We start from the raw sequence: 26,935 nt of genomic DNA on the forward strand, positions 1-26,935 counted from the left end.
TAACATAAAATTTGAGAACAATAGAAATATTTTGAAAGAAAATAAGTGAGTCGTAACTTTACCATTCAGAGAGAATCATTGTTAATGATCAAATATACTATTTTTTACATAAAGGAGATCATGCTTTACATAAAATTTTATATCTTGCCTTGTTATTTCAGCATCGTTTGAATGGTTGTGTGGGATTCTATCAAAGTGTTATGGTAATTTACCTACTCATTCCCATATGGTTGCAAGTATTAAAGGTGTTTACTTTTTCTCTATTATAAATCATGCAATATTAAATTTTGGAACCAACCTAGATGCCCTTCAATAGATGAATGGATAAAGAAACTGTGGTATATATAAACACAATGGAATATTGCTCAGCAATAAGAGATAATAAAATTATGGCATTTACAAGTAAATGGATGGAGTTGGAGAATATCATGTTAAACGAAGTAAACCAATCCCCAAAAAAACCAAAGGCCGAATGTTTTCTCTGAAGAGTGGATGCTAATCTATAAGGGGGGACATGGAATGAGTAAAGGAACTTTGGATTGGGCAAAGGAGAGGGAGGGAATGGGAGGTTCATGTGGAAAGGAAAGATGGTGGAATGAGACAGCCATCATTACCGTAGGTACATGTATGATCACATGAATGGTGTGACCCTACTTTGTTTACAACCAGGGAAGTGAAAATTTGTGCTCTATTTGTGGACAATGAATCAAAGATCATTCTGTTGTCATGTATAACTGATTAGAACAAATAAATTTAAAAAAAATTTTAAAAGGATCAAATGATAATTTAAAACTGAAATGGAGATGTACGATTTGATTCAATTTAAGTTTTAAGTGGATAACAACACATAAACTATTAATCTGTTCTGTGTATCAATAATTGGATATCAAATTGATATTGCTTCTCTTACTGTATTGAATAGAATCCCTTTACTAAACAAATCAATTTTCTCCATGTCCTCTGAAATACTGATTAACGGTTGCAACACACTTAGGGCCCACTGGTTATCCTTAACATATTTAAAAACTCATCTTGTTTAGTTACCAGAAACTCATAAATAAAAGTCTATCTCCTTCCCTAGAAAACAAAAACAAAAAACAAAAAGTACTGAAACATGAGGGAGATATAATTTCATATTAACAAACATCTAATTTCATACTTGACAAACATCTGAAAATGATTTACTATAGAAATCAGAAGAAAATGTTACTTTCCCATTGCTGTAAAATGAAGGTGGGCCTTAGAGGAGATTTGAATTGCAAATCCTCAAAATCAAAGCAGTTGATTTTTCTGCTTTTTCTTCTGTGCAGAAGCATAAACTTCGTTCTGCTTCTCTTTTTATGTCTACTTCATTCATTCTCTTTTCTGCTTTATGAAACTTATACATATAATGAAAAGAAACAATGGGCTAAGATATTAACATTAAAGATAATCAAATAACCAAGGTAGAAATCAAACATAAGAAGCAATCTCAAATTTATGAAGTAGGGGGAGAAAATAAAATCTTTGAAAGAACATGACACATAAGAAAATAAGACAATGAAGATCAAACCTATTAATTATATATGTTCCCCAAAGAGAAAATGTGAATGATTGAAATAGAAGCAGAAATCATAGATGAGGAATACATCCTATCACTAGTTTAAAAAATGATGAGTATACTTATCAAAAGTGTCAAGATCACACTGTCACATTGTCACAAATTGGAGGATACTAGGAAGCAAAAGAACTAAATGTACTGGATCCTGGAAGAGAAAAAAGGAATATTGGAATAATTGGTGAAATTATAAAGTTGCCAATGATTCTGTACTCATGTTAATTTCTTAATTTTCATAAATGTGTCATGGCTATATAAGATGTTAAGATTAGGTAAAACTGGACAAAGACTATATATGGAAACTCTCTGTACTATCTTGCACCTCTTCCTTAAATTTACAATGACTTAAAAATATAAACAAATTAAATAATTAAAAAATTGATAGTGATGCTCATGTCAAATCATTCACTCTTATATTGCACTTTTTGTGTGATGTCATTTTTTTATTGTGGTACAATGCACATTATTTAAAATTGACCATTTTATCCATTATAAAATATGCAAATCAATGGTATTAAATATGTTTATAATGTGCAAATATCACTACTATCATCTTTATATTTCTTTTCATTTGTAAAACTGAAACTCTGTACCCATTAAAGAATAAATTCCTCTTTCTACTTCCCTGCAGCAACCACCATCCTACTTTTTGTTTCTATGATTTTGATTATTATATTAGTATAATTACACAGTATTTGTTTTCTGGGGTAGTCTTAATTCACTGAGCAAAATATCTTCTAAGTTCATCCATGTTGTAGTATATCCTAAGGCTGAATAATATTCCATTTTATGTGCATACCTCATTTTGCTTATCCATTCTTCTGTTGATTAACATCATGATACACTTTTCTGTCCAGTAATGTGTCAGTAAATGTGGTTGTTACTTGGGGTTAGAAGTTGTTCCAGATAGCTGTAAAACTGAAGCATATGATGGTTAAACCCAGAATCTTGAATAAAATACTTGGATATATCCATCCTATAAAGGAACTCATCTCAATTAATCTTACATTTATCTTGTTTTCTCAGAATAAGTGAACCATTCTATTTTCTGTTAAATGGATGGAAAACATTTTCCCCTCATTGTGCTTTCTATGAACATTTCTTTTAGGAAAATCATTGTTCTAGACCAAGGGAAATTTTTTAAAATTTTTTATTCATTTATATATAACATGGAATGCATTATAATTCTTATTACATATATAGAACTCAATTTTTCATATCTCTGGTTGTATACATAGTATACTCACACCAATTCATGTCTTCATACAAGTACTTTGGATAATAATGATCATCACATTCAACCATCATTAATTACCCTATGTCCCCTTTCTTTCCCTCTCACCCCTCTGCCTTATCTAGAGTTTCGTCTATTCCTCCCATGCTCCCTCTCCCTACCTCACTATGAATCAACTTCCTTATATCAAAGAAAACATTCGGCATTTGTTTTTTTGGGATTGACTAATTTCACTTAGCATTATCTTCTCTAACTCCATCCATTTACCTGCAAATGCCATGATTTTGTTCTCTTTTATTGCTGAGTAATATTCCATTGTGTATATATGCCACATTTTCTTTATCCGTTCATCTACTGAAGGACATCTAGGTTGGTTCCACAGTTTAGCTATTGCGAATTATGTTTGTGAAGCTATTGATGTGGCTGTGTCCCTGTAGTATGCTATTTTTAAGTCCTTTGGGTATAGACCAAGAAGTGGGATAGCTGGGTCCAAATGTGGTTCCATTTCCAGTTTTCCAAGGAATTTCCATACTGCTTCCATATTGGCTACACCATTTTGCAGTCCCACCAGCAATGTATGAGTGTTCCTTTTTCCTCACATCCTTGACAACACTGTTGTTTGTATTCTTAATTGCTGCCATCCTGACTGGAGTGAGATAAAATCTTAGAGTAGTTTTGATTTGCATTTCTCTAATTTCTAGAGATGTTGAAAATTTTTTCATATATTTATTGATGGATTGTATATCACCTTCAGAGAAGTGACTGTTTGGTTCCTTTGCTCATTTATTAATTGGGTTATTTATTTTCTGGAGTTTAGCTTTTTGAGTTCTTTATATACCCTAGAGATTAGTGCTCTAATTGATAAAATTTGCTCCTAAAATGTAGGCTCTCTATTCACCTCACTGATTGTTTCTTTTGCTGAGAAGAAGTTTTTTTAGTTTGAATAATCCCATTTATTAATTCTTGATTTTAATTCTTGCACTATAGGAGTCTTGTTAAGGAAGTATCGGCCTAATCCAATATGATGGATATTTGAGCCTACTTTTTCTTCTATTAGATGCAGGGTCTCTGGTTTAACTCCTAGGTCCTTGATCCACTTTGAGTTAAGTTTTGTAAATGGTGAGAGATAGGGATTTAATTTCATTTTGTTGCATATGGATTTGTAGTTTTCCCACCACCATTTGTTGAAGAGGCTATCTTTTCTCCAGTGTAGGTTTTTGGCACCTTTGTCTAATATAAGATAACTGTAATTATGTGGGTTAGTCTCTGTGTCCTCTATTCTGTACCATTGGTCTACCTGTCTATTTTGGTGCCAATACTATGCTGTTTTTGTTACTATTGCTCTGTAGTAGTTTAAGGTCTGGTATAGTGATGCCAACTGCTTCACTCTTCTTGCTAAGGATTGATTTATCTATTCTGCATCTCTTATTTTTTCAGATGAATTTCATGATTGATTTTTCTATTTCTATGAAGAATGTTATTGGGATTTTGATTGGAATTGCATTAAATCACACAGCACTTTCTCTTTAAAAGACTTTTACTAAACAAAAGTTGATTAAAAAACAAAACAAAACAATAATCTTCAGGGTATTAAAGTAGAAATTAGAAAAAAGAAATTCCGAGAGAGAGCGAGAGAGAAAGACGCCAGAAGAGATTAATGATAATACAGAACTCTCAAAATCTTATATATAGATTTGGTCTAAAGTGCTCAGAATTTTGAATAATACAACCATTTTATTTTAGGTTTTGGTATGTAATCTGTTCTACCCAGAACAAACCTTCCTCAGCTATGCTTTGCTAATTGATTTATTGCTTCTTGGAAGGCTTTTGATTTAGCAATCAACTTCCTTGACTAATTTTCTTTTTCTTTTTTTTTTTGTTTTGGTACCAGCGATCGAACTCAGGGGCACTCAACAACTGAGCCACATCCCCAGCTCTATTTTTTTTTTTTTTTTTAATTTAGAGACAGTGTTTCATTGAGTTGCTTAGTGCCTTGCTGTTGTTGAGGCTGGCATTGAACTCGAGACCCTCCTGCCTCAGTCTCCAGAGCTGTTGGGATAATAGACCTGCATCACCACAGTGCCTGGCCCTTGACTATTTTTCTTATCCTTCATCAATTGGTTTAAGACTCTTCCAAGGTAATGAATGGCTGTGAAACAAGAAAGGAGGGAACCCAGCCGCGGTGTCTCCCACTCCCACTAAAAGTGTTGTCATTCATCTTTAACAAAACATCTTTCTCTGGCTCTTATGTGCTATGAAAATTCATAGCTACTCTAGTGTCATGACATTTTTCAGTGGAGAATTTGGCAGTTATTGTAAAGGCATTATTTTGATTCCTGTCAAATTAAACTTTCAGATCAGGGTTACTATTAAGGATGAAAAGAGCAAACACAAAGTGAAAATAAGAAATAGCAAAACTAGGCGATAAGACAATTTAGATGTCAAGATGAAACAACAGAAAACGAACTTCATGGAAACACATTGGCAATGGGTAGTTCTGTCCCAGACTTTAATTTCTGATCTAATGAATATTCTAAATTTACATAACAGGTGTGTGGGAGGCATCAGGGGAATTTGGTGCAACATCTCATAGACATAATAATTACCTGAGAAGTTCTTCCCAGCAGGACTAGACTTTTAAAAATCAGGCAGATCACAATATGCCCTTAACCTGTGTAAACTAAAACAAAATCTCACCACAACCAGCAACCAAGAATTGATACTAATCTCCAGTTTTTAATTTTGTAAATGGCTGTCTTACTCTTCCACCTATTATACTCTTTTAAAACAATGCTATTGACATATAATTAAAATATGCAATTTACTCTTTTATAAGGTTCAGTTCAGTGGTTTTGAAACAGTTCTCAGAACTGTTAATCATCATCACTACCTAATTCCAGAACATTTTCACAATCCAAAAGAAAACCCATGCTTGTTAGCCATCATGTCCCATTCCTCTAAACCCACTTCTGACCCTAGGCAACCATGAATTTTTCCTTTGTGTATGAATTTGTCTATTCTGGATATTTTACATAAATAAAAGCATATGTGATCTTTTGTGAATGATTTCTTTCACTTAACATTTCACTTAACATTTTTTGAGGTTCTTTCACATCATAGTGTATATCCAAATTTCCTTTTTTTTATGTTGCTGAATAATATTCTACTATGTGGCTGTACTACATTTTGTTCATCCACTTCATCAGTTAATTCACATTTGGATTGTTTCTATTTGGGGGTTATTAAGAGCAATGCTGTTATCAACATTCATGTACAAATTTTTGTGTGGACATACTTTCATTTCTCTTAGGTATATATCTAGGAAAGAATTAATGGGCCATATGATAAATCTCTAATTTTTTGAAGTACTTCCAATTTTCCAAGATGGTTGCATTATTTTACATTCTCACAAATAATATGAGAAATTTTAATTTCTGCATATCTTGGCTAACACTTGTTTTTTGTCTTTATGATTTTTAGCCATTCTGGTGAGTCTGTGGTTTGGTTTGTATTTTCCTAATGAATAAGTACATTGAGCAGCTTTTTATGTGTTTATTGGTGATTTGTACATGTTTGGAGAAATGTCTATTCAATTTATTTGCCAATTTTTAAATTGGGTTATTTGTCTTTTCATTGTTGGCTTGTAAAAATCCTTTACATAGTCTAAGTATTTTGGATACAAGTTCCTTGTCAGACACATAATTTGTAAAGTTTTTTTTTCCCATCTTGTGGGCTGTCTGATCATTTTTTTTGATAGTATCATTTGAAGCACACAAGTTGTTCATTTCTTTCTTTCTTTTTTTTTCATTTTCGTTTCTTTTTTTCTTTTCTTTCTTTCTTTTTTTCTTTTTGCAGTACTGGGGTTTGAATCCAGGGGTACATTACCCACCCATTTTTTACTTTTTAATTTAAGACAGGGTCTTGCTAAGTTGCCCAGATTGGTCTCAGAATTGCAATCCTCCTGCCTTGGCCTCCTGAGTAGCTGTAATTACAGAAGTGTGCTCCACCATTGCAAGTTGTTAAGTTTTGTAAAATCTAATTTATCTCTTTTTTCTTTTGTCTCTTGTGCATTTAGTGTTGTATGTAAGAAACCATCGCCTAACCTAAGTTTGCAAAGATTTACTTTCTATGTTTTCTTCTAGGAGTTTTAGGAATTTAGTTCTTATGTTTAGGTGTATGATCCATTTTAAGTTAATTTTTGTATGTATCCAAATTGTTCTTTTGCAAACTGTCCAAGCACCATTTGCTGAGAAGACTATTCTTTCTCTGTTGAATTGTCTTAATACCTTTACCAAAATCAGTTGGCCATAATGTAAGGGGTTATTTCTGGACACTCAATTCTATTCAGTTGGTCTACAGACCTTGCTTTACTCCAGTGCCATATTGTTTTATTTTTTCCACATTTTTATTGGTGCATTATAGTTCTACATAAAGATGTGATTTCTTGTTACATATTTGTATGTGCACACAATGTAACAATATAAATTGACCAATATCACTCTCTAGCACTTTTCCCTTCCCTCCCACCTCTTGGTCCTTTTTCTCTACTGATCTCCCTTTGATTTTTAGGAAATCCACTGCCACCTTTGTTTTCCTTTTTCCTCTATAGCTTCCTAATACAAGAAAAAACATAACCTTTTTAACCTCCTGAATTTGGCTCATTCAACATGATGGTCTCTAGTTCGATCCATTTTCCTCAAAATGCTATGATTTTATTTTTTTGATAGCTGAATAAAACTCTATTATGTATATATACCACATTTTCTTCATCTGTTCATCCATTGCTGGACACTTAGGCTGGTTCCATAGTTTGGCTATTTTGAATTGTGCTGCTATAAACATGGTCCCATACTGTTTTTAATTACTGTAGCTTTAATGGGATATATTTTGAAATTGGGAAGTGTTGGTTCTCCAATTTTGATCTTGTCATTTAGGATTGCTTTGGCTCTTCTTGATCCTTGGCATATAACTTTTATAATTGATTTGTCATTTTTTGTGAAAAAGGCAGTTGGAATCTTGATTAAGTTCTGGTATCCCTTTCTACAGATTGTATCTATAGATTAATCTGGGGAGTATGCCATCTAAACAATATGAGCTGTTCTGATCCTTGAACATTTTTAAAAACAGAATTTTGTAGTTTTTAGTGCAAAAGTCTTGAACTTTTTTTGTTAAACTTTTGTTTTAAGCCCTAAATGTGAATGAAGTTTAGCAATATCCAGGGACTATGTCCTGGTCAACCCTGCATCCCTCCTACCAATATCAATATCTCACTTAGTATCTTGAATTGTGGTTGGCAATCTCTGTGCCTGTTAAAGTGAACTGGAAAAATATCTTGCAGAAAGGTCACAGTATCATTTCCTTTTTTTTTTTTTTTTTTAATAAGGAGAAGGGATTGAATCCAAGGGTGCTTTACCACTGAGCTACATCCCCAATCCTTTACATTTTTTTAATTTTGAAATAGGGCCTTCCTAAATTGACAGGCTGGCCTTGAACTTGCAATCCTCCTGCCTTGGCCTCCTGAGTCACTAGGATTACAGGTGGGCCGACTGCCCTCATCTTTATTTCCTTAAACTATACCATATGATTAAGAAACAAAATAAACACTAATCCCATTTAATAAGAAAGTTTACCGATGGGTAGTTTATATTAATTAACCTTTGATTTTTAGGAAATCTACTGTCATAATTTATATGGCCAACAACATTCAATGTCAAATAAAAAAAAATTAGACTACAATTCAACATTTTCTCCTAGGAATGTATTAATTCTAAAAGCTCTTAAAACAAGAAGGACATGGAGAAGATCAAGAGGAAAAACAGGGGTAGCAATAAGTGATTTTTATTGAATTACATTAAAAATATATATTGTCATATCATACAGATCATTAGGGCTAAAAGAAAGGTTTAACTTAGAAGAGTATTTCTTTCTTGAACTTGTAAATTAGAAAAGTGTTTGGAATGGAGACTTAGAATTTTCTTTGTACCATAGTTCAGTGATATTGATGTGAGGATACAAGAATCTTCAACTAATGGAAGTTAAAGTCTGACTCGCAGAGATAAAGTTAAAGAGGTAGCATACTTTGTAGACTCTCTTTTCAATTTGCATTTGAAAAGTAGGGACTTCTTTAATGAGTTTATACCTACTAGAATATATGTCTCTGCTCAGGCTTTAGAACTGAGAGTCCAGTTAAGCATCTGGTTGAGCATTTGATAGAAAATCTAAGGAGTGGATGAAACAGGTGTAATTACCATGACTGACAGGAAAGCAGAGTATCAGTGTCTAGCGTTGACTGAGAACACTTACTAACCAGAAAGACATTGTCAAGGTGGGGTGACCGGGTGGACCAAGAAGAGAGTGCCACACTGGGTAGATGTTACTGATTACACATACAACTCTTCTTAATAAGGGGAAAGTAAGTCTACTGAGAATTTCTTGATGATGAAAACAGAAGGAGCAATAAGAGAGATTCTTGGCATCAAGGGAATTAGCCATTGTGGCCTAGAGAGAAGCATTGTGACTAATGCCTTTCAGGTCTGAACTGGATGAATGATGATAGTTACTTAGATCTAAGAAGGAGAAAAATTTTCAAATGTAAATGATTAAAAATATATAAACTTATGCCCCCAAAAGTAAAAAAACCTGTGACTTTATTTTTATTTTTTGGTGTATTGGACCTGAGGTCAGGAGTGCTCTATTGCTGAGACACATTGAGATATGTTCCCAATCCTTTTCTAATTTTTATTTTGAGACAGGAATCTCACTAAGTTGCCTAGGTTAGCCTCAAACTTGCCATCATCCTGCCTCAGCTTGCCAAGTGTCTAGGTTTACAGATAATAATTTCTACTCTGTAGGAAAAAGCAGGTAAAGGGACAGAGGATTTCTGAAATAAAAGAATATGCAGAAGAAAATGTAAGTTGAAGTATTCTTCACCATATATTTATTGTCTTATCAATTGAGAGTGGACTTCATTAAGTAATCAGAGCCATGAAATAGTCCCTTGGAACATGTGGATGTAACTAACATTTGTGGGTCTCCTATATTCAAAGCATTCTAGAGGTCCATAAAATTTTTAAGTTTGCAGAAGTACAAGCTTGAATTCTGAATTTGAGGTTGGAATGATCAAGTTGCTTAGTTAGGAAGTCATCAAGCTAATGAATGATAATCATATATAAGTTTTACATTTGCTTTTAATTGGACAGCAGTGCTGGGGAAGTTAGGAGGTAACATGGGTAATTAAAGTAAAACATTTGACTTACTTAGGTTTTATTTCACATTGTCCTCGTCTCCCACTAACATTGATAATTGAATTTACTTGGATGAGAGAGAGAGAGCAGTTCCAATTTCTATTTAGAAGTTTTTTGTAGAAGGGGCAAACAGTGGGCAGAATGGCTTTGTTATGAAGCTGCATTTGCCAAGTAGGTATCCAAATTTAATTCAGGAGAAAATTAAATAGAAATGAGAAGGGATTATGTTTTCAATTTAGTTTCAAGTAGGCTCATAGCTTCTTTGCTAAGGAAAGTTAAGATAAGATTTTTGAGTCACAGGCTGTCTAGACATTCCTCAAACTATTGAATAAATAGATGAACAATTCCAGGTTATAGCTTTCAATTTGGGGGGGGGCAAGAACTATTTTCTGCAGTGGCTACTTAAATACAGCATATTTTGTGGAGGGCCTACTTAGAATTCTCTGTGAGAGATCTTTAGAGAGACAGAGTGAAAACCCAAACTTCAGTCCTTTTGAGGACAAAGGATTTTTCAAATTCCAGGAGAATAGAGTAAGAGTGAGCCTCAGTGGGTTTAGCAATCGAGTACCTGATTTTGAAGCCCAATTAACCAAATCCTGAATTTGGACCCATGATAGGGCCTGCTAGTGGTTCCGAACCTGTGAGGAATCTTGGAGCACAATTTTTGTTCTTTGATATTTATAAGAAGGGCAAATACTTTCACTCAGCAGTTTATCAGCATTTGTGTCCTCCCTCTAGAGGCATTTGGCTCTCTGAGGTTGTCTCTAAGTTTAGAAGCTGCAGAGGCAAGAGAATACTATCCTTTTCCTCTCTGTCAGCCTCAACTCCCTGTAGGCATTTGAGGGACAAACAAATGAAGAAATGGTGAGCCCTCCTTCTGATTTTGAAATCAATAATAACAAAGGAAGGAGCGACTAAGAGGTAGGTCAATACCTGAACTGAAATGAATGCTAGGGATAGAATTTCTCTTTACCTTTGAAAAAAAATGCCCTTATATTAAGATAAATTGTGTTTTTTCTATTTCTTTTATATTAAGATAAATTGTGTTGTTGTTCTGCTTCAGGTTTTCATTCTCTGTCCTGAAACAATATAATTGAGAATGATATATAATGTAAAATAATATAGTATGATATGATATATAATATCTTAGTGATAATCCATTTTATTTGCTCCAAGTTTTCTATACAGGATTTTTTTTATTATGTCTTTTTTTTGACTTATTAATTGTCTTTACAGATGGACAAGAATTTCAAGGTACATACTCTTTTATAGTGTGTATTCTTTCTCCAGGGCTGAAAAAAAAATTATGCTTTTCATGAGTCTATCTTAAAATTACCTTTAATGGAGTCTTAGCATGTATTTTATTAGTTTCAAGACAATTATATTAATTATAAAATCTTGAAGTTTTAATTTTTATCTATTTATATTATCTATTATCTGTTTATTTATTATTTAGTGGTATTGGGGATCCAATCCAGGAATGCTTTACCACTGAGCTACATCCCCAGTCTTTTTTTTTTTTTATTTTGAAACAGGGTCTGGCTAAGTTGTCCAGACTGGCCTCAAATTTGATTCCTCCTGCCTCAGAACTCCAGGGTCTCGGGGATTACAGGCATCTGCCACCGTGCTGGCAAAACTTTGAAGTTTTAAGTAGAGGTGAAGCACATCAGAAAAAATAAGGCATTCTTAAGGGAGAACCATAAAATTTTCTAACAAGCATTTGTGTCCTTCCTTTAGCAGCATTGGGCTCTAAAATAAATTTGAGGACTAAATTTCTATCTATATTTTGATTACTGGGGAAGAAAGAGAGGGAGGAATAAAGGAAAGAAATGAGGATGGGAACATTGAAAAGACACGGAGAGACAAAAACCAGACATTTTCCCTCCAAAATGAAAAGAGGAATAAGATGTGGCTGAGCCAGGGAGAGATACAACATAGAAAATGAGAGGCTGGAGAAAGGATTTAATGGCAAGTGGGCTCAGGTGGTACTTGCTTTTCGGTCATTCTGGTAAATGTTTTTATTTGAGGCCTCCTATACTTGGAGAAGTTTTAGACTTCCTGGCCTCTTGTGAAGAATGGAATGATAATCTTTAGCCTCTCCAAGGACTTCCAAACCATTACTTGCCCTCTTTTGGTTGACTTTCATGGGTGAGGAAATAATCCACATCCAGTGTCCTAGTTAAGTCACAGGATATTGCTAACTAAACTAGGAATTATCCTTCTTACTCTCATCTACTAAAGTCAATTTTTGTTTTCTGCACTTCTTGCCATTTAAAAAATGTAGGGAAACTTTTGCTAGGTGTTAGAAATTTACTTTCCAACTTTATAACTGTCATGTTATTTAATTTAAATTTAACATTGAAGTTATTTGATAGGCCAAGTATGCTGGTACATGCCTATAATCCCATCCACTCAGGAGGTTGAGGCAGAAGGATCACAAAATTGAGGCTAGACTGAGCAATTTAGGGAGACCCTATCTCAAAATAATAAATAAAAAGAAATGGGGATGTAGCTTAGTGGTAGAGTGCCCTGGAATTCAAATACTTAGTACAAAAAATTAAGTTACCTGATTGTTTTTTTTTTTTTTAAATAATATCCATGTGGATTACCTGGATATAGCACCTACTGATGTCATGATTCAGGTGATGTTTGTAGAAGAGTCTTTCCCATTGCCTTGTATAGAGTAGGTACTCAGTGGTTATTAGGTTTCTTCCTTAATAGTAAAGTTGATAAAGAGTTATTTTTTTTTAAGTGGGAAAATGACAATCTAGGCCTAACACCTACCACTTAACACACTTTTCTTCTATATTGAAGTATTCCTTTGGTGTCACTATGTGTAAAACACTATTTTATGTGTAAAACACTATTCCTTTTGGTCTCAAACTAAAACTCGTATCTTTGCAGCCTCATGAGACTCTCAGCAATAGAACACAACATTTAGGGTAAATTATAAATATACTGTTACAGCTGTGAATACCCATGGTGGCCTGATGATTAATTTATCCAAGAAGCATTTATTGAGCACTCATGTCCAACTGTGCCTAATCTGACATACAGTGGCAACAAGTGCAGGCTTATTTCTTTTATTTTTTGGTGGTCAGTTATTTAGTTGAGCTGTCTTGACTCCCTTCTAACGCTGTTGTAGTTACCATAGTCTGAAAGGATTTATTTGAAACAACAATCATGCCCCATAAGGAGTATGTCAGAGAGCCAGGTAGGATTTCTCTCACAGGGAAGTCCTGAAGATCTCTGTCTTCATTTACATCTTGAAGACTGTCATATTTACCTCTCCTAAAATGTTCTAAAAAAGAGTTCAGGATGGTGTTGCAAGCCTGTAGTCCCAGCTACTTGGGAGGCTGAGGTGGGAGGATCATTTGAGCCCTCAAGAAACAGAGCCCCTTTGAAATTAAAAACTCTGAATAGTTTAGCTCCTGAACTTTCTCATGCTGAGAATGGAAACTAAAACCACCTGCTGGCCCCTATAGACACCAAGGAAATCGAAACTAATGTGTTCTCTGGCTGGCACTGCCTGGCTAAATCTACATATATGTATCTCCTGGTTTTGTTTTATTCTTCCCCAGGACCTGCAGAGAAACAATCTAAATGTATCTCCCCAGTTTGATTAAACTGTATTAATTCATTTTTTCCCTTTTTATATAGTTCATTTATCTCTTATGCAGAGATCAAGGGAGGTGCTCTAACTTTGCTATCAATAATATGCAAGTTTAAGACTGAGACCAGCCTAGGCAACATAGAGGGATGCCATCTCAATACAAAACAAAAAACAAGATTTTTCCAACATAGGCCAGTGGGAAATTAAACCATGAGATTCCTAAGGCCTTTTTTCCTATGTAGGATTTGTAGTTTTTCTAACCAATGGAGGGGAGGATCTCTTAAACAACCCCAGAAAAACACAAAAAGCCCCTAAAAAGTATCACTTGGCTTTGTAACTTGTAGTGAGCTCTAATGAGCAAGTAGGCATGGTCTATGTCTACCACACTATTGATCTCTGCTCATCCTTAATCACTTGTGCAAAGAAAGTCTGGAGACTAACAAAAAAGCATTATGGAGCTTTTATTGATCCCTGTTCTGACTGTGAACTGGAGCTAGAGACTTGTTAAGCTAAATGAGCTCAACTGAGACTCAGGCTGTCAACATTTATGCAGAACCTGCATATTTGCTCTGGGTCTGCAGGGGTTTTCTTCTGATGAGGCATAAACATTGTACATGGACAATTTTGAACTGAGCTTTCTGGTAGTTTTAAAAGAAGAGCCTGCCTTTTTGTATTTAGTGAAATATACCTATTTCTGTTGTTTTTATTTTATAATAACATGTTTAGAATTTATTATTAAAAAGAGTTTTTATGCTCGACATCTATAGCATTTCCTCATTGTCAGTAAATGAAATAAGAGCTTCCTGCTTGGTTTAGTGGGCAGTGTTAATTCTACTTCATTGTCCCTTGTGGTTGAAGGTATTTAAGCAGGGGCTATGTAGACATTAATATTATAAGGTGATGGTTCTCAATATGTGGGCTTTAGGCCAGCAGTATTAACCTCACCTGGGAACTTGATAGAAATCCCACCGCTCCAGATGATTTTGTCACATGCAAAAATCTGAGAACCCTGTGATAGAAATATGAGTCTTAGATCAGTAATCTCTAAGAGGAGGAAGAGGATGGAGAGTATCAGAAACACATGGGTTTCTTCTTCAAGCTCAGTCTTTCTTCCCTCTTCTATACTCCTCCTTCTACTCTTCCTTCTACACAGTGAGCCTTTTCCTTGGGAATCTGATACATTTTTTGGAGGTATTGGTGTGACCCACTGGACTAGATGAATGAAAATTTTAAGAGACGGTCCATTATCAAGGAGCCATGTCTGACCTTGTGAACTTTCTAGATACTTGTTAATAAAAAAATTATAAATTTCTGTTATCATTATATTTACTATAGTTATAGCATAGTCCCTACTGCTCTTAGGAGTGAGAAATAAAAGATGTAGGTTTCTTTTCTTTCTTTTTTGCAGTACTAGGATTGAACCCTCAAGTGCTTTACCATTGAGCAACATCCCCAAACTTTTGATTTAATTATTTACTTTTTAAAATTTTGAGACAGAGTCTTGCTATGTTGTTGAAGCTTGTTTGAATTTGTGATCCTCCTGCCTTTGCTGCCCAAGCCACTGTGCCCAGAAGATGTGTGTCATTTTACAATCTAGGACCAGCCACTGGTTACAGATCTTTCCTAGGAAATCTGAAAATGTTTCTAGTCTTTTCTGGAAGTAAGATTTTAATCCTGTTGTATGATGCTTTGCATTTTGGGTTCTCAGAGATAAGTCACCTGGTAAGGTACAACTGAGGTAAGATAGAAGAAAACAGGATGTATAGAAAGGAGACAACTGGAAGGAAAGAATCTAAAAATCTTAAAACTCCATAACTGCTCTGACCTTCACTACCCAAGGCCGAGGCCTAAATTTTTAAAAGGTTCAATAAATCTTAGAGTATTGCAGATCCACTTAATTCATACCTATATACCTCTTTTGCTTCCAAAATATATTTTTAGACTAATTAAAATAAACCTAGACAGAGACAGTGCATGTTAGAGACATATAATATGGGAACAGTCAAGAGCTGTCTATTAACTAGAAAACATCAGCCTGACAATTCTGAGAAGAATGAGACCACTGTGGCCTACTCTGTGCTCTGTGATCAAAAGGCTTGCTCTCATTAGGCTGATGCCATGCCACGCTTCTTCATGTTCACCATTTACAAAATTTCCTTTGAAAGAAGAAAACTGAGACCCCTAAAGCATGGCTCACTCACTCACTCTTCAGGACCCAGACTCCCTCTCCCTTTGAGTGCCCTATTCTATTGTTTGCTTTTCTGGATAAATCTCTACTTGTGCATTTTTAATGCATCCTGACATTCCTGTCTGTGGTTTAAGTCAAGAACATGCCAGGGCTGAGGTGAGGTCCCCCTTTCTCTTCTGGAAACCTCCTTAGACCCCATCCAGTGACACAATGGTTGTAATGGTTGTTTGGCCTTCCAATCTAGGCTTCCTGGGCATAAATCCAGGCTCTGCTGGGCTATGTGTATGACCTTGGGAAAGTTCCTTTACATCTCTTAGTTTCTTCATTTGTAAATTTGGGCTGGTGATAATGTCTACCTCTTAGCTTGGTTTAAGCATTTAATAAATTAATGCATGTTAAATGACTGACAGTTGATAAGGGCTCAATAAATGTTAGATATTACTTTTAATAATTATTGTGTCATGAGATTTGATTCCATACTACTGAGTAGGTAACTAATTGGAACACTAAGTGGGTAAGTTTACCCAGAAGCTATGAAGTCAGACACACACAGGTTTGAATTCTTAGTATGTATCTTAACTCCTTAGCCACTCCTGAGCCTTGTTTTACTTATATTTGAAATGGAGACTATCCTGCCTGCTTTATAGGGCTGTTGTGAGTAGAAAGAGAAACATCTGGAAGAGTTTTGTGCACCCAATACAAATGGCTATTATTCTTTTTATTGCTACTTACTTTTCTTGAACTAAATTTTAAATAGAAACTTCCCTTTCCTATGGAAATTGAGGGAGTCTGATTTAGAGGAAGTATATATGCTGTGGAATGGTCCATATGCCACTTTGCTATTAGAATGTGACTCATTATTTCTAAACTTAGTATTGCTTTATTTATGTGCTCTTTGCTTTTCTCAGAAATCCCTATATTTGGATCCAACCATAAGCTCTGGATAATAAAAGACAGCAACTACAATTAAGTGCATCTTTCTGAGCCACCACAAGTCACTCCTTTGAGGTTTTCTGACCAACCTGACCAATATAAAGAGGACTAATATTTCAGGGGGCAGCTATGGCATTTTACAGTTGTGTAGAGTTCTCCTATTTACAAAAATTTGTGAATTTCAACATCTTCTTTAATTGAGGTACCATTTACATATGGTGAAATATGTAGAGGTTAGTGATAATTCCTTATGTCTATCAAGATATAGAATCACCCCAGAAAGTTTCCTCATATCCTTTCTCAATCAACTCCTTACTCTGATCTCATAAAACCGTTATCCTGATTTCTATCACCACAGGTTTGTTTTTCTTGCTGTAGAACGTCTTATAAATGGAGTTTTGCAGTCTTCATCTGCCCTGTTTTCCTTAGCATAATGCTTTCAAGGTTCTTCTGTCTAGTCTCATGTAATTTATTCCTTTTTGTTTTTGAGTAATAATTCTATTGTACAGATATGTCATGCTTTGTTTATTCACTTTTCTGTTGAGAATCACTTGGGCCATCTCCATTGTTTCTTTTCATCATTATGGTAAAGCTGTTTGGAAAGTCAGAAATTTCAACTATTGCTTTTGGCAGTCCAGCCAGGGAATCTGCATAGATCCTTTCTGTCTGAATTTGGCCATACATCTACATTAGAAAAAGGCAAACTATGTCCTTTTTATAGACAGTTGGGATCCAGGCAGTTGCCCTTGTTTGCTAACAGAATGGTTCATTCCTTCTCTCCAGTTTGATCAGACTGCATAAAATTAATTTCTCCCTTTTTCATGGTTGTAAAGGTGGGTGACTAAATGTGGTCATACCAGGCAAGTTCCCTGGCTTGGCTGCTGGTAACGCTATCTCCATTTTTCATTATTCTCCATTTTCATTTTTCATTTCTCCATTAACATTATCTTCATTAAGAAGCTGGGGCTCAGGAAAATGAGGCAACTCAATATCCAGTTGCTGGCAAATGAGGAACTTGGGAACAGTACTTAGTCTTCTGGCTCCAGATCCTCTGCTTCCCTCACTTCCCATTTTCTGAGGTCAGTTTTCTTTTGGTCCTGACTAGGAGTTCTGCCTTGTCTTGCATCAAGGTTTGATCTGAGCCTGGCTCATCCTTGATGGCGAAAGATCTAGTACCACAAAAGTCAGAAATTTGGCCCCACTCTGGAGTAACACTTGGTATGCCTTAGTGTTTCGAAGGGGGAGTAGATAGGTTTCTGAGGCTGGGTCAAGGGTCAAATTGGAGCAGAGAGGATCTGGATGACATTGAGTTAGATTATATCTGAAGAGACATCTGAAAAGATTACAAAACTTCTGAAGAGAAGCTTTGCTTATCCTAGTGATAAAGGACAAATAGGATGAACCAGGAATAGATAAGACCATCAATTCAGCTGTGTGAACTTAGGCATCCAAACCTCTCTGAGTCTGTTTCTCCATCTGTAAAACAAGGTATTTGATGCTTCCCTCTCAGGTCTTAGAAGTTCCTAACATAGAAACTGTCCTTCCTGACATCCCTTATTCTGAATGCTGATTAGACTGCATGGTTAAATAAGGCCTGTAGGAAAACAAGAAGGATGTACCTCAGGCAGTATACCTCAGTATTTTGATGTAAAATTCAGTAAGTTCATTTTTTTTCCAATAATTTATGTGAATGCAAAGATTTATTTTAAAAAGTATATATGATGTAAAATATGCTGTCCACAAAAATCTTCTAACATGAGAAGATTGCTATGGAAATGACTTAATAATAGAGTCTGTAAAACGCTGGTCATACAAGAATTAAGAGTGAGAGGAAAGTGACCACAATACTCGGAGCGACCAAGAGATCTTTATTGCAGCAGTGCAACAAAGGAGAAAAGAAAGAAAGAGAGAGAGAGAGACAGAGAGAGAAGAAAGAGAGAGCAAGAGCAAGAGGGAGAGCAAGAGACAGAGGGGCCCCGGCGGGAGGGTGTTTTTGTAGCCCAAATCTAATGAGGTTTCTGGGTCTGCAAGCTGCCTTGTTGGCAAAAAGGGGGTTACATGTTCGGCCTTGAGCAGGGGGTTGAGTGTTCAGCCTTGAGTGGGGGCTTGGGCGTTTGGGCTTGAAGCAAATAGTTGATAAAGAACCAGACAGAGGGTTTGAGAGGCCAGGTCATCCTGCAGCTAACTTTGTTTGGCATGCCCTGCAGACAGCTTACTCAGCCTGTCCTGCACCTAACAAAGAGGAGTCTTAGGAAAAAAAAAAAAAAAAAAAAAAAAACTAGGGCTGGATGGGATGATGAGCTAGGTTGGTAAGACCTTCTAAAGGCAATTTCAGAGTTCAAGACATCACTGACTTTTCTCAACCAAGATTGAAAAAAGCTGATAGCAAATGACTGAAAGAGCATTTACTGATCGGCAAAACAATTTTGTTTGCTATCATTGCCTTTAATGTTTTCCAAGGAAAGAACATACTTCTAAACACTCAATGCCTATGCCCAGAGAAGAGAAACAATCCCCACAGTCTGGAAATCAGAGTGCTTGAAAAGCATTTCATTTATGACTTTCTATAATTGATCCTTGGGCACAGTCAGGGCCCTGACTTGGATTTCAGTGAAACACATCCTTTGTATGCAGGAGGAGGGAAGAATGAATGTGTCTTTGAGGGTGGAGTGTCCTCTTTTAAGAATCCTTGAGAGGAAAGAGGTGACCCATGGGAAAAGATAAAAGAAGTTAAAAGAAGTAACAGAAGATAGAGAAAAAGACATTTATGCAGTTGATGTCTCTGTGACAATTACTTATTTTGGACTTTTTGTTGGGAAACATTTTCTTTTGGAAATCATTTTATATATCACTCTAAGGGTATTGTATATTTTCTTATCTTTATATGTATGTCTCTTCTTCCAAGCATAAAGAAAAAACACTTTGAATTTCAGGTGACAATAAAGCATATGATTTTCAACACTTGTTCAAAAGTTAACATGTACGGAGTGTTTTTCTACCTGCCAGCCTCTATTATAATCTTCATTTTTACATAGATTACTTTGATTCTCATAACAACCAAATAAGAAAACTATGGGTTTTATTCTTATGATGTCAGAGATGAGGGAACTGAGGACAAGAAGTTGTCAAGTTTGGATAATAGGTAAGTAGTACATGTCAAGGACAGTGGTGGCTATCAAAGCTATGGCTTTATACTACTATATTGAGCTTCTTGATGGTGGAGGTCCTGTTAAATCCATCTTCAACACTCAGCTTGTAATAATTCTTTGACTCATTCACAGAAACCAAACATTTAAAAGGAACTTTTGCAAAACGACTGGTATCCTTACACCTCCCTCTTTCCATATATAACATAAAGATGTAGAAATTATAAGGGAAAATTTGGTGTTCTCTTTTGGACATATTACCTTTGACACCTAAATGTAGATTTTGATTAAATAATTATATTTATGGGGCCAAAACTCAAGGGAGAAATCAGGGCTGGAGATTAAAAATGTGGTTTTTAGCAGTGAATAGGTAACATTTAAAATCATGTCCCAGCAGAGAGCTATGTTGGGATGGGGCATGGGTGTGAGGGGAGTTGGCAAAGAGAAGAAGGTTGAAGACATATTCATTAGGCTTCTATACATAGCAGTTGGGCATAGAAGAAATAAAGTGAGTTGGGATTGTAAAACTAGAATGAAGAGATATGTTTGCTGAGAGGAAAAGTGAACTGGGTCAAAATGGAGCAAGAAGGCAGGTGGGATGAGGACAAAGTCTTGACCATCAGGTATGGTGTGGTTGAAGATCTTTGGTAAGGGTTGTAAACACAAGTGTGATGGATGGTAGATGTTAGTGTGCATTGGAGAGAGAGCTAAGAATGGAGCAAGAGCTGAATGGGGACAGAGGGCCAAGGCAAAGGGTATTTTGTGGCAGTACTGGGGAGTGGATTTATGGTCACTTTATCACTGAGCTACATTCCCAGTCCTTTTTATTTTATTTTTTTCATTTTGAGACAAGATCTTGCTAAGTTACCTAGGCTAAGCTCGAATCTGCAACCCTCCTGTCTCAGCCTCCTGAATCTCTAAGATTACAGGCCCAGCTGTCGTTTTTAATAGGTGATATTAGAGCATATTTTATGCTTAATGGAATAATCCAGTAGTGAGGGAGAAAATGAAGATGCAGGAGAGAGAGGGGAGAATCCTGGTATGTTGTTCTTTAGAAGACACAGAAGGGAGGGGAGCAGCACTCCAGGGGGAGGGACACTCCCTCCATCATTCATATTCTTATACTCTCACAGTTTATGGATTTTTCAAATGTCAAATGATACCAGTTAATTCTTCTGAGCCAATACGTACAAAAATATTTAATCAGAAGCTCATGAAAGAATAAGGTAAAATTTAATAGCCAAAAGTAATTTCATGGTCAGATCAACATTTAAGGTTGAACTTTAAACTACTTGCTATTTCCATAGCTGCTAAGATTAAAGAAAGAATTTATCAGAAAAATTAATTCAACAAAATCTTTTTGTTTTGTTTTGGTACTGGGGTTGAACCCAGGAGTGCTTTATCCCTGAGCTATATCCTCAGCCTTCTGTTTTTATTTTTGAGACACGATCTTGCTAAGTTGCCAAGACTGGACTTGCATTTACAATCCTCCTGCTTCAGCCTCCCAAGTAGCTGAGATGATAGGGGTGTCACACCACACCCAGTGGCAAAATCTTTTATAAAATGCTAAACTATGAAAATTTTAAAATCAAGAATTATGTCTTCTGGTTTTGGTCAAAGAATTTAAACATTTGCAGAGATAATAGGACTAACGAGGTATATAATTAATTGTAACTTATATATACTAAAAACTTACCATATTCCCATTACTTTTGAAACATTTGTGTTATTTTTTACAACAAAACAAAATAGTTTTATTCCAGTTTGACTAGTGAGAATTTTGCCACTGGTGTTCTGCAAGCTTTAATAATTTGCTCAAGATTATCCGGCTGTTTTAAATTAAAAGCTTATTCTGGATTCAGAGTTGCTTTTCTTTTCTTCTCTTTCTTCTTCTTTCCTCTTCCTCTGCCTTTTTCCCCCTGCAGCAGTGAGGATGGAACCTAGGTGCATTCTACCACTGGGCAGTACTCCAAGTCCTTTTTTTATTTTGAGACAGGGTCTTTGCTAGGTTGCTGAAGCTGGCCTCAAACTTGTGATCCACCTGCCTCAGCTTCTGGAGTGCCCACAGAATGGAACTACAGGTGTGCGCCACTTCTGAGTTGCTTTTCTTATACCTGTCTTATTATATTATTATTATTATATATTATTATATACCTGTATTACTTATTGACATAAATAATACCTCTAACATGTGGAAAACTTTTGGCTGCATTTCTAACATGCAGAAAACTTTTTTTTTTTTTCAGCTTTCTTTACAACTTTCACTCACTCACTGGACAGATTCAGAAGTGAGCAGTTGGTAGAGGGTAGAGCCAAGTGCAGATCATTTTGCTGGCAAGGGTTGTAGCCCTGGCTTTTCGTTTGGGTCTGTGGCAGTGGTTTCAAGGTGAGGCTCCTGGCACTGACACAGAAGAGACTTGATTCCTCATCAGGCCAGGTCTATAAAATAGGTTTAGTATTTTTCTTAGGAATTTAGTCTTGAAACTGCTTCTCTAACCCTTCTAATGATTCTGTGGGCACCTAACATCGTTCTGAAAAACCTTTGCTTCCAAATAAGACCTTGACCGGATGCATGCTGTTTTAGTCAGCTTTTTTTTTTTTTTTTCTGCTATGACTAAAGGATCTGACCAGAATAATTTTAAAGGAGAAAAAGTTTATTTGAGGTCTCACGGTTGGTTTCAGAGGCCATAGAAGGCTGACTCCATTCCTTGGGGCTTGAGGTGAGGCTGAACATCATGGCGGAAGAGTGTGGCTGAGGGAACCACCTCTGATCAGGAAGCAGGAAGAGAGTTCTCCACTTGACAGATACAATATATACCCTTAAGCCATGCTCCAATTCCTACCTCCTCCAGCTACACCCTACAACTTCTGTTACCACTCATTTAATCCCTACCAGAGGATTAATTCACTAATTGGGTTAAGACTCTTTACAACCCAATCATTTCTCCTCTGAACCTTCTTGCACTGTCTCACGCATGAGCTTTTGGGGGACACCTCACATCCAAACCATAACATATGCCCTCTAGTTTATCTTCTAAAATAAAACCAGCTCAATCTTCTAGGAACATAAGTCTGCTCTTATGTCCCTTGCAATCATTAGTCACCGTCTTTCCATCGCTCTTATAGTACCACATTGTATAGTACAGGGCTTTACATCTTTTGAAAGGCACACATTGTTTTAGGGACTACCACCTTCACTGGGGTGGGGATTGATTCCTGGCTAATCTTGCTTCATCTCCTTTGTTTCATCCCCCTACCGCCTCTCCCTGGCTACTAGATTATTTTGAAGCAAATCCCAGATATCCTATCAGGTAATACATCAATATTTCCATGTATATTTCTAAAAGACAAAAAATTTAAATATGACCTTAATACTTAGTATTCAAATCATCCCAAATGTTTTGTGAATGCTTTTTATAATCAATCCACTTCAATCCAGGCAAAAGCCACATGGTGTAGTATTATTTCTGAAATCTCTCTCTCTCTCTCTCTCTCTCTCTCTCTCTCTCTCTCTCTCTCTCTCTTGTGATGCTGGACATTGAACCCAGGCCTTGTGCATGCGAAGCAGGCACTCTAAGAAATCTCTTTTAATGTATAGCTTCTAAGTAATCCTTTTGTCTTTCCTTGTGCAATTTATTTGTTATTTGTCCTATATTGTTCCTAGAGTCTTGATTTTGCTGATTGTCTCACTGGGCTTTGGTTTAACATGTTTCTCTGATTTGATGTTTCTTAGAAATTAATTGACACTTGATTGGATTCTGCAGTAAAAAAGCAGGCATGTGTAACACATCTCAATATTTTAAAATTATAAAGCTGTCTCTATAGTCATCTGGTCATTACCATTCAGAGTTGTGCCCCTGGGGAACAAGTAACGCCCCAACTGTGACTAGCTGAAGACACTGTTGTTGCTGTACCCAATCATGGCCAGCCACAAAAGTCCTAGAAATCAGTTGCAAGAGCTGTTAAACATTGGGAAAATCTATGCTCATCTTGGCTTATATGAAGTAGAAGACTGAGGTTAATATAATAGAAAACATCAAAAACTAATGTTACTCCAAGCTGGCTGGACTAGGTACTAGACTTGTCAGAGGACCCAGGTGGGATCCTGGGTATGCTTACCTTGCAAGCTTATTGTTATTGCCCTCACTCCCATTCTTTATCAGTGAGCAAAAGAATAGACTTTAGGCAAAAGGTAAAGGTTATTTGTGGGCCCTCTTGTTATCAACAGAGTAGAGGACCAGCCTAAGACCTGGGTACATGATGAGAGCAAGAACCAGAGGGGCCACCCAGGATCTCTAGCTGCAGATCTTTTTTAGACCTGCCCATTCAAGACAGAGGACCCAAAGGCATAGCCTGGCTTATCTGGAAAGTGCTCCAATTGGGGGAAGAAGTTTTATGTAAATTGCCTGTCACATCTTCCTGAATGTGAAAGATATAAATAAGAAGTCAATTGATGAAATCATGAAATGTCCTTGTAGCTTAGTGACAGGGAAGGACTTTTTAAAACCAGTCTTCATAATCACATATCAATGGCAAATGTGTGTGTATGTGTGTGTGTGTGTGTGTGTGTGTGTGTGTGTGTGTGTCTGTCAGTCTGTCTGTCTTATATAGGCCCATAAAAGGCACATATACCAGGACATTTCAGTGTTATTCGGTGCCTTGAGGACACCATTTGGGGTAATTAAGTGTGGCAAATTCATACCATGGAATATTAGGCAGCCAATACACACCATGGACTATGAGAAGCAAGATGCACAAACACACAGCTGCATGGATGGATCTTAAAATCGCAGTTCTTGCTGGGCATGGTGGTGCACTCCTTCCAGTGACCAGGTGAAGGGAATGGAAGTTGAGCACAAGGATAAAGAGTAATACCAATCAATCAGTTAACTGAGTGAGTAGGGGCAGCAGAATGGAATGCAGAAATCTCATTCTTTTCTTATCATAATTTTACACTGCCTAACTCATCCCTTCTTTTTATTTTATTTAATTTTTATCTTTACACATTTTTTATTGGCCACTCTAGTTGTACATACGATGAGATTTGTTACATATTTCTATATGGACACAACATAACAATATTATTTGACCAATATGGCTTCTAAACACTTTCCCCCTCCCTTCCTGCTTTCCCCCCTTTTCTCTACTGACCCCCACTCTTCTCCCTTTGTTTTCCATTTTTTCCTTTCTAGCTTCCACATATAAGAAAAAACATACCACCATTGACCTCTGAGTTTAGCTTATTTTGCTTAACATGATGGTTTCTAGTTCCACCCATTTTCCTGGAAATGACATAATTTCAATTTTTTATCACTGAATAAAATTCCATTGTGTATATATACCTTTTTAATCCATTCATCCATTGATGCACACCTAGGCTGGTTCTATAGTTTGACTCTTGTGAATTGTGCTGCTATAAATGGGTATGCATGTATATATAGCATGATGATTTTAATCCTTTAGGATAAATACTAAGAAGTAGTAGAGCTGGGTGATAAGGTGGTTCCATGCCCAGTCTTTTGAGGAGCCTCTATATGGATTTCCTTAGTGGTCATAGTAATTTAAAATCCAACTGACAGTGTAAAAATGTTCCTTTTTGTCTACATCCTTTCCAGCATTTATTTGTATTCTTGATGACTGCCATTCTGACTAGTGTGAGATGAAATCTCACTGTAGTTTTGATTTGCATTTCCCTAATTGTTAATGATGTTGAACATCTTTAAAATGTATTTGCTGGCCATTTGTATTTCTTCTTTTGAGTAGTATCTGTTTAATTCATTTGCCCACTTATTAATTGGGTTATTTGATTTTTGGTGTAAAGTTTTTGGAGGTCTTTATATATTTAGATATTAATCCTCTGTCAGAAGAGTGGCTCGCAAAGATTTTCTCCCTTTCTGGGTGTTCTTTTTTCACATTCCTAATTGTTTCTTTTGCTGTGTAGAAGCTTTTTAATTTTATGCTGTCCCATTTATTAACTCTTGGCATTATTTCCTGAGCTTTAGGGGTCCTATTGAGAAAACTAGAGTGTTGACTCTACATTTTCTTCTAGGAGTTTCATTGTTTCTGGTCTAATTCTGAGCTCTTTGATTCATGTTTGAGTTGATTTTTTGTTCGGGAGGAGAGATAAGGATCTAGTTTCATTCTTGTACATATGAATGACCAGTTGTCCCAGCATCATTTGTTAAAAAGACTTTCTTTTCTCCAATGTATATTTTGTTACTTTTGTCAAAGATCAGATGACTGGAGATATGTGGGTTTGTCTCTGTGTCTTCTATTTTATCCCACTGGTCTATATGTCTGTTTTTAGGCCAGTACCAGGCAGTTTTTGTTACTATAGCTATGTAGTATAATTTGAAGTTAGCTAAATTTCTATATTAGAGAAAGTTAAAATAACTATTGATTTAAACAATATTATGTTTATTCTTTTAAATCCATCATCTTTATGGATGCTTCCAGTATTGCTTCTTTGGCTTAGAATTGTTTCTATTATTCTGGGTCTTTTATTCTTTCAAAAGAATTTTAGGACTTTTTTATGGCCATATTTTAACAATATTAATTCTGTCTATCCATGATCACGAGGAGTCTTTCCTTATTCTAGGGTCTTCTTCAATTTCTTTCTTCAATGTCCTTTAGTTTTCATTTTAGAGGTCTTTTACTCCTTGGTTGGATTTATTCCTCATTTTTTTTTTTTTTTTTTTTTTGGCTACTGTGAATGGGCTTGTTTTCCTGATTTCTTTCTTAGCAGATTTATTGTTAGTATATATGATAGCTATTGATTTTATAACCTGCTACTTTGCTGAATTTGTTTAGTATATATGATAGCTATTGATTTTATAACCTGCTACTTTGCTGAATTTTAAAAAATTAGATCTAGCAGTTTTCTGGTGGAGTTCTTTGGATCTTCTAACTATAGGTTGATGAAAGCTGGCCCACCAAAATATAATCAGATGTGATCTCCTGACAGTTCTTTATTTCCTGCA

General features: G+C 35.9%; 1 long non-coding RNA gene across 1 annotated transcript in view; it reads left to right on the forward strand.

Moving 5' to 3' along the window:
• Positions 1–10,877: 10,877 nt before the first annotated feature.
• The window catches only part of LOC308653742, a 28,488-nt gene continuing 12,430 nt past the window's right edge, over positions 10,878–26,935 (forward strand). The window contains exon 1 of the long non-coding RNA XR_014023102.1: positions 10,878–10,996. This is a non-coding gene — a long non-coding RNA (uncharacterized lncRNA). The remainder of the gene's footprint in view (positions 10,997–26,935) is intronic.

This window comes from Spermophilus citellus (genome assembly GCF_964194105.1).
Source record: "Spermophilus citellus genome assembly, chromosome: 7".
Lineage (NCBI taxonomy): Eukaryota > Metazoa > Chordata > Mammalia > Rodentia > Sciuridae > Spermophilus > Spermophilus citellus.